Consider the following 9,157-nt stretch of genomic DNA (forward strand, 5'->3'; position numbering starts at 1 on the left):
CTTAATGTGACCCAACCTCAATAACTCCTTGATGTCCTTCTCAATTTCATCTTTGTAAACATTGGGATGTCCGTAGGGGTCAGTAATAACCGCATGTACCCCCTACTCCAATTCTATAGCGTGCTCAAAACCCCTGTCTAGTGGTCTACCTGGAGGAATGTCAAAAAAACCCTTATGGTGTTTATGGAGCAATACCTGAATTTCTTTGGGATGTTGTCACATTTGGTCTGGTTTTCTGTTGTCTATAATAAAGCACTCAACCACCCACTCAATATCACGCTGCCTCAACACTACTTCCATGGTGTTAGATGATACTATCTTCAGTGGATATTGATGCATGGCCTTCAAAACTACCTTTCTTCCATCCATTGGATCTTTGAATTCCATCTCCATGTTTCGTTAATCCATAGTATACTTCCCGATGTAGTAGGGCCACTAAACTCCTAACACCACATTAGTGTCTCGCACATCCACCACATAGAAATCATTAGTAATTGTGTATTTCCCCATGGTTAGTTGCAACTTGGTGATGTATCTAGTGCAGTCCATCTAATGGCCACCAGGTATGGCTACCACAAAGCCATCAAAATCCTCCATAGGAATCCCTCTCCGTTCAACCATGGTTGCATCTATGAAGTTGTGGGAAGCCCCACCATCAATCAATACCGTCACCTTGTGTCCTACCAAAACCCCTCTGACTCTGAAAGTATGATACTTGGGAAATCCTAACATGGATGCAATAATAGGGGCTTTATCTTCTACATGTGAAGTCTCACCCCCGACTGTCTGCTTTGTTTGTCCCTGAACATGTTCCTACACCGGCTCCTCATCTCCATCATCATTGTCACTCTTAGAGTACACCTCAATATAGTGGGTCTTGCCCACCTTGTCCTTACTTGAAAACTTGTGCTTTGGTGCCTAAAGCTCCTGACAACTGAAACAGAGCTTCTTCTTTCTTAGCTCCTTTCAGGTTTCATCATCCATCCTTGGTTTCTTGGTGCCCTCCCTTTGAAAAGGTTTGACTTCTTTGCCTTTCTAGGGAAAGCAAGGCTTAAGAGAAATCTGCTCTTAGAAACAACATCATGCATGTCCCTAGTCTTGTTAATTGCCACATGAAGAGTGGTGGGTTCAAAGCCTTTGACCCAACCACGTAGAGGCTCAAACAACCCCTCCACAAATAGCATCACCAATCTAGCCTCTAAGATGTTTGTGACCATAACTGCTAGTCTATGAAACTCTAAAATGTAGGCCTCCAGACTTCCTGGTCTATCTAAGTTGGGCCAACTCCCTTAAATGAAGCTTCAGGTCCTTCCTGTCAAATCGCTCAATGAGCCTCTAAGTGAACTCAATATATGAGGTGATGTTGTTGTGACCCACTATCACCAACCCATGGTATGGTACCACCACTCATGGGCTTCGCCATCCAAGTGTAATGTGGCCAACTTAATGGCCTCCTCCTCCATCATCTGATGCAACTAGAAATATGTGTCCAATTTTTGTACCCATGACCGACTTGAGCATTTGGATAACCCATCAAAGCAAGGGAAGGTCACTTTCCCCAATGACTTACGTAGCTTGTTACTCTGCTTCAAAGCCTTCTGAATTGTTTTAGGGTTTCTTTTTAATTGAAGGTGGCAGAAATCAGTGAAACTCATGACAGTCTGAAACTCGCATCTAAATGCTCTATACTCCTCCAAATAATATGTATAAGGGACGCCTTGACTTGTCGCTCTGTTTGGTCCTCTGCTACCTCATGTATGAACAGAGGCATGTTAGGTCTAGGTGCTTTATTATATGAGTGTGAGTGGCTTTGTGTGGTAGCACAGGCATGGCTTCCCTTTGCACTATTAGACCCTTCCCCATTTACTAGTTCCTTTCCGATGGAAGCCCCTTTGTTTGTTATCTGGCTCATCAAATCCACCATCTCCTTTTGGCCCTTAGCCAAAATTTTTCATGCACTGGGAATATTGTTAAATGTTTGATTTTCCTTGTTACCCATGTCTGGATTTTCTATTTCAAGTGTCTCTTCTACCCCTTCCCCCCTGCTAGGGATCTCTTTTTCCTCTCTTCTTTTCCCCGGAAACTCCTCATAAATGGGAGCAAGCTCTTTGACTTTATACTGTATTTTATAAGTGATGTATGGATGATCTCCAACACTCATTAAATCCCTGATAATCTGCCCTTAGACCCCATAGTTGTCCAAAAACATGATCTGATACCACTGTAAAATTCCCACTTGGAAATTCCCCAAAGGAACCACAAAATTTTCCAGAGTTTTTAATGAGCCTTTCAGTGAGAGATTTTGTCAAACATTTGTGAGCATATTGATGTAGGTGTATTTGAACAATTTCATTCCCAAAAAATGGTACACAATAATTACTACTCCCCAAGTGAGGGTTCCAAACCACATTGAATAGTAACAACTCAGGAAAGATTAACACCACATGACAACATATAAAAATCAATTTTTCTCTATTAAATATCAGTCCAAATTCATATAACATGGGTCCAACAATGTTCAGCGTTTTATTAAATGCATGATAGAATTACAACTTGGAAAATGACACAGTGGAGCCTGGTATAAATGGCTCAGCTAGGCAGTCTTTTGAATAAGTCCAATCTCCGAGTATAATCAGTAGTGAATGCTCCAAGAGAGAGACCCCATTAGTGTTATATTTTTATGTGAAGCAACAGTCATACAAAGTCCCCATGAGACTCAACACTGCTGGAAAATGTGTGACCAGTGGACTGATAAATACGGACAGGTGTGAGCACCTTGATCTTTGCATCCAACTCAGCCAAGAAAGCTCTTTAAAATTGGTCCCTTATGAAATGCATTCAGCCAGCACTATACGAGAGGAGTGTGGCCCCAATACAGTAGCAAAATCAACCCCTTTAATAGTCTGAACTCATCCCAAAGAAAGGATAGTAACCGATCATTTATGTGGAAGGAAACTCGTCCCCTTTTGGATGGAACTTCGACCTCAAATAGCCTTAGACCGTATAGTCCCTTTCACTAAAGTAACTCGGCCTTATATCCCTAAACTTCGACCCTTTGAAGTATGGCAGAGCGTGGGCCTCTCCATTAGCAATTTCTTCCTTAGATTTGGCTTGAGTCTCCGCCTGTAAGAAGATATATAGAAAGCACAATTTTAGGAAATAAAATCAACTGATAAGACCTCTTTAACCTCAACATCTCCTGCTAATCTTTTACTCCATGAAGGCACAATTGTGAAATCTGAGTGATTTCACTCTTTGGACCAACACTAGCGTCTAATTTGAACACTGAAGCTAGCAATGGTGGCTAGGGTTTCTCAAACCCTAAACTTCTATCCAAAAACTCTTGAAGAGCTCTCTTTTTCAAAATACAAGTCATAGAATGAGAAAAGTCTCTTCGCTTTTCTCTTTTAACAATTGAGTGACCACTTTGTTATCATTTTACCCTTTTAATTTTTATTAGGTCACTTCAAGAGACTTTCACTTTATAAAATTAAAGTGACTTTTTATTAGCTTAGGATATGTCCCCATTTCCACCCCTTAGGTAATTATAAAGTTTTCCTAGGCGAATCATGTACCCTCATTAAAAATGTTTCCCGCCTTAGCCTACAGGAACTTATTAGGCTAGTGGAACCTGTCTTATTTCTCCTAAGCAATCGGGCACATTACATTTTCTTCCAAACATTCCCAACTTCTTAGGATAGTTCGAATCTCACTCTAGCAATCTGTGATTTCTTCTCTTGAATTGAATATGCACTTCACCTGTCACGTCACAGACAGTATGGTGAAGGCCACCAAACTGCCTCCAAACTGCTTCAACTTTGATACTACCTCTTGATTGGTGAAGAGTCGCACCACTGTTTCACACGCTCTTCCTTTTTTGAGCTCGGATACCACCTATCACATTAGGGATAGTGTGGTGAACAGTTGCACCACAACTACACATGCTCTTCTTCTTTTAGCTTTGATACCACCTATCATGTTAGGGATAGTGTGATGAAGAGCACCAACTATCGAAATTTTGTTTTATCTCTAATACCCCCTGTCACGCCCCTAGAGAACTCCTAGATTTGAGGCACATCAAGGCCCTCTGAGCGTGCAGCACCAGCAAGGCTCCTCCCAATGGTTGTGACCAACTTATCAGTGGAGTCCCAGAATATGCCCAAGCACTTATACTTTTCATGTGTAAGATATATTATGTGTGTGGAATCCAACATTCCATCTTAACACAAGTATAATGCCCAATTGCAAATTCATGTCCACCATACAATCCACATTCATAACATCATCACATATATATATATATGCTATAATATCTCGTAGAGACATTACTTCATCACATATGTGCAATACACAATTTCACCAAAATAGATACCAATTTGTACAATGGGACACTTCAGTTCTCTCTTCAAATTATATTGCAATTTCTTCAAATTACAACTTACAGAAATATAAGCCCTTCATCCTTTTTCAAAATACAAAGGAGACAAATCTCGGTTCCTCCAACCAAGTCCAAAACAAAACAGAAAAGACCCACACCCTTCGTTCAAGACATATCTTGCACGGTTCTGGGTGTGCATGGCTCCTCTCATCTCAACGTGTTCCCCCTCCATTTGTGTCAATCTCATTCAATGTTGCACCTCCATTCATACCAAATCCATTCGATCTTACACCTCCATTTGTGCCAAGTATTTTCAGTGTTGTACCTTCGTTCGTGCCAAGTCTTTCGGTCCTGCACCTTCGTTCATGCCAAATCTATTTGGTTTTCATGCAACTCTATTCTTACTCATTCCACTCTGTTTTGTCTTTTATATATACAATTCCACCATTCCATTTAGGCAGGCATCAGTCAATCAATATGACATTCATTTTGTTCCTTCCTCGTGTAAGAAACCTAAAATTTTTGGGCAGTGGACTCTCTTCATCTCGTGCATAGGGCTTGTGCAATCTTGGGCCAATTTGTTCCACATTCAGGCATGCTCGTTCCACCTCAGGTGTGTTCATTTCAAGCATGCTCATTCCATCTCGGGCATGTCTATTTTATCTGGGTGCCTTGGGACCACATCGGGTGCGAGCATTCCAACTCAAGCTTCATCATGCAAACACATTCTGGGTCGATTCAGGCAACTTCCTTTTGACTTCAACCATCTTAGGCAAGCTCATACCAATTCATGGGTGCAATTTTTGGGCGTGTTTGTACCAACTCGGGCACCTCATACAGGCACTCGTGCCAACTCAGGCACCTTGGGCGCTCTCGATCTCCCCATGCCACCATACCTAAAACATTGCAAATATCGTCGCACAATGTGTGATCTCTATCTCGCGTCACAGCCCGTTTCTTCTAGCTCATGTCACTCATAGGCACTCATGCACAAAGGCTTGACACTTTTTCTTCTATTTTATTTTACTATTTTTATTCTTCATACTTTACTATTTATCCTTATTATTTTAATCTTCATACTTTACTATTTTTTATTTTATTTTATTTTATGATTTTTTAATCTTCATACTTTACTATTTTTTTTATTTTATCTTTTTATTTTTAATCTTCCTACTTCACTGTTTACATCATTATGTACCATGTTGATATTCTAAATGTTAACTTTCATTCCAAAGAAAACATTATTTTGGGGTTTAACTTATAAAGTGGACAATATTCATTAACCTCTAATCTTTATCCAATAGTAAAGAAAACATTCTTTTCAGATTTAACTTATTAAAATGGGTGGATAATATCTTTATATTGAGTTTAATTCTACAAATATATTCATTAATTTCAACTTAATAAGTTATATCAATCTCTATCATAGAATGGCTATTGTAGTAGAAATTGTGCATTGTAAAATATAAGTTAACATATTAAATTATGAAAAAGGAAAAAAGTGTACTACTCTTGTATTTTCTCTAAAAAACACAAATAGCACAACTCCCGCAAAGTGAACTGAAGGAGGACAACTAACTAAACAAGAAGAGTAAGATTGAGATTATTGATATTTTGTAATGCTTTTAATTAAAATTAATCAAATATGTATATTTATATTTGTTTTTTTATTATAGCCAATATTGTTTTTTATTTAGCAAATATTTTATTTTTATTTTAAAAAAGACACATGTAAACTCCCAATTGAGCATTGAAAGAATTATACATCTCTCTAATACTAGATTGTAAAATGTAACTCTTGATGTAATAAAATTTCATATATTTCAAAATATAAAAATGTCAGTCATATCTTGATATCCACATATAATGACATGAAAAAACACAAGAATATCACATCCATTGACAAAGATACCGGGGTCAAAATCTCATAAGAATATGCCATAGATATACTCCTGATCTCTTATCGACACATATAAACACTAGAGTGCATACACGAGTTCCATGCTATATATATTGCTAATTGCAACTCCAGCCACATATATTATATGAATTCCATACTGTACCATATGCATTTAGAATTGCTAATCGCAACTCGAGCCATATATGTGTTCCATAATGTACACCTGCATATAGAATTGCCAATCGCAACTCCAACCATGTATATATATATATATATTTTCCTTCACTCGACATATATATATTTTCCTTCACTCGACATAATCGTCAGCATACCTAGAAAGCAAACACAAAGATAAAAGCACTAATAGCTGCATTTAGAAAATTAATGTAACAATCTTACTAATAACAACTCAAATCATGAATTTAAACGTGTATTGGAAAGCGTCTCCCTGCTCATTGCTTTAATATGAGGTATCCAGAGGTATAATAGCATATGATCATAAAACTAGCTGTATTGACACTGCATAAGAGTTCATAGAATATCTCCTACTTTTCAAAAATGCCTCTAAAGTTGGAAGACTCCATAAATGCCATACGATAAGCATAAGATTCCCATGATTATAGGTGCAACTCAGTCCCTTGATTGAATGTTTCGTGAATTTCCTAAAATCAGCTCAACTTTGACAACCAAACGCTTAAACTTTTTGTGATGGTGCTCAACTAGCTCATGCACAGCAACAGCACAAGCTTTCCTTACCAGCAAGAAATAACCAAGACCTCGCATAAATGAATCTCATCAACCTTTAATCCCAGCAATGCCCTGCCCCATGCAAAGCCGTTGACTTCCTTACCTATCATCTGAGTTTCGATGAGGACAACTTCAGAACAATCATCAGTGGATGTTTCTCCAGTAAACAACATGGTTTGCAAATAGAACATGCTTCTTCTCTTGTCGAATGGGAAGACTGCAATATACACCAAATTCATTCCCTTTGTCAACCACAATACACCTCTCTTTTGCTTCCATGAACTATTGCAGAGCATTATAGGTCTTGCCATTATTAGTTGGCCCACAATGATAAATAATCTTCTTTTCAACGCATGCACACACAAACTATGTATGCCGCGTCATAAGATCTGCTGGTTAAACTAAACTCTGAAACCTCGTTCTCTCATTTATAAAGTCTTTTAGCACTTTTTCAGCAAGTACTATCTCGGTTCCAACCTCTTTTGCAATTGTTTTGGTCGTATCCGAGTTATCTCTTATTATCATAATGCTAGGAATGCCCATAGACTGAAGAACGAAGAGATAGCTTCTGGTTTCACTGGATATGCCACAGCAAACGCACCAGCAAATCACTTAACTATGGCCACTAAAACACATGGCCTTGCAAGCTGTTCAATCTTCATACGTTGCCATATTGCCACGGCCAAACCAACTTTTTGTTCCACTGTTTTGCTAGCCAAATATGGTTCCCCACAAAAATACAAACTTTACAGCATCATAATTACAGAGGTCTAAACTGCCAATCTGGCAGCACAGAAGCATTCTTACTCCATAGACTTGTGAATCTACTTATGTAGCAGAGTCTGACAAGCTTTTCTCTTCCAACTTTTGCTTGCAAAATGTACTCACCAACTCACTCAATAAACAGCCAGCCTGATTAAAAATAAACTGCGGTAATATGCCCACCAAAATAAAGCGGAAATCTTAATTTATCAAGAGATCCAGATTCTTTAACCGTTCTGGAGCTTGCAATTGCCTCCATAGTTTATCTTAGATACCCATTCAGCCAATCACCACTAAGCAAATAACAGAGAGAAAATATCATGAAGGCCACTATTATTATAAGTATCCCAAAGAATATCAATAAATAGTTCTCTTTTCGGAGTAGATTTCCATCATTTATCTTCCTTTGTCAAATAATATCAATGGATTGCATTGCTGGATAGCCCATCAACGTATACCCTTGTCATATGGTCTCTTAGCTTATTAAAATTTCCACAAAAGTCATGAATACTTCCTGACCAACAGGTATCAAATGCCAGCTAGGGTAAGAATCTGAAAATCAATCTGACCATAGCCATGTATTACAAATTTACGAGAGCATCTCCAGTGAAAGCCATCCTTGAATTAGGCTGACCAGGGCCTTCACATTGTACATGAGTCACACACCATTGGCTATGACCAGCAGTGGACGAAAACATCTGGAACAGATTACCAGAATAACTTGTGTCACCAGCATTGACCAATACATCTGCTTTTGCTTTATTCACTTTAATATTACAGACTTTATACCTGGTGTTTCAGTCTTTATCAGACCAGTGCCAGAGAAGTGATCAGCATGCATATGCATATTCATGGCGTATAGCAGATTTAACCCTAGTTCCTTTCTTAGACTAAGATCCCTGTCAACTGTCTATCCATTGGATCCACCAACACCGCACCATGTTCAGTTGGTCAACATCCACAAGTAGGTGTGTATATGTGGATGAATCCTTTCCAAACAGCTGTCTAAAAAGGAGCTTTGAAGCCTGCCAAAGCCATTACCTACCACCATGCTTGACATCTCTTTGCTGCTGCAAGATGATGATAAGATCTGCGCAGGAATTTCAGAAGGGATTTTAAGCAGGCAGCAGACGACATATGGGGCATGCACATTGCATTGCAACAAACCCTATGCTAACAGGCCTTCTTACCAAGACTTTTGTAATTGGAAGCATTGTATCTAAAATCCTCTTCATTGCTGGGGTTTCCATATCACTCCAAGTGGCTTGGAAAATGTCCAGTCAAATTTTTATGTTGAGAAGGGTTCTGTCGCAGCATTTATTGGATAGAACTGGCATACTCTCCTCTATATAATACAAATGCCTGGGTTC

Source organism: Pinus tabuliformis, chromosome 1_1 (genome assembly GCF_031772625.1).
Source record: "Pinus tabuliformis cultivar Carrire ecotype Pingquan chromosome 1_1, CPIR1, whole genome shotgun sequence".
In the NCBI taxonomy this organism is placed as follows: Eukaryota; Viridiplantae; Streptophyta; class Pinopsida; order Pinales; family Pinaceae; genus Pinus; species Pinus tabuliformis.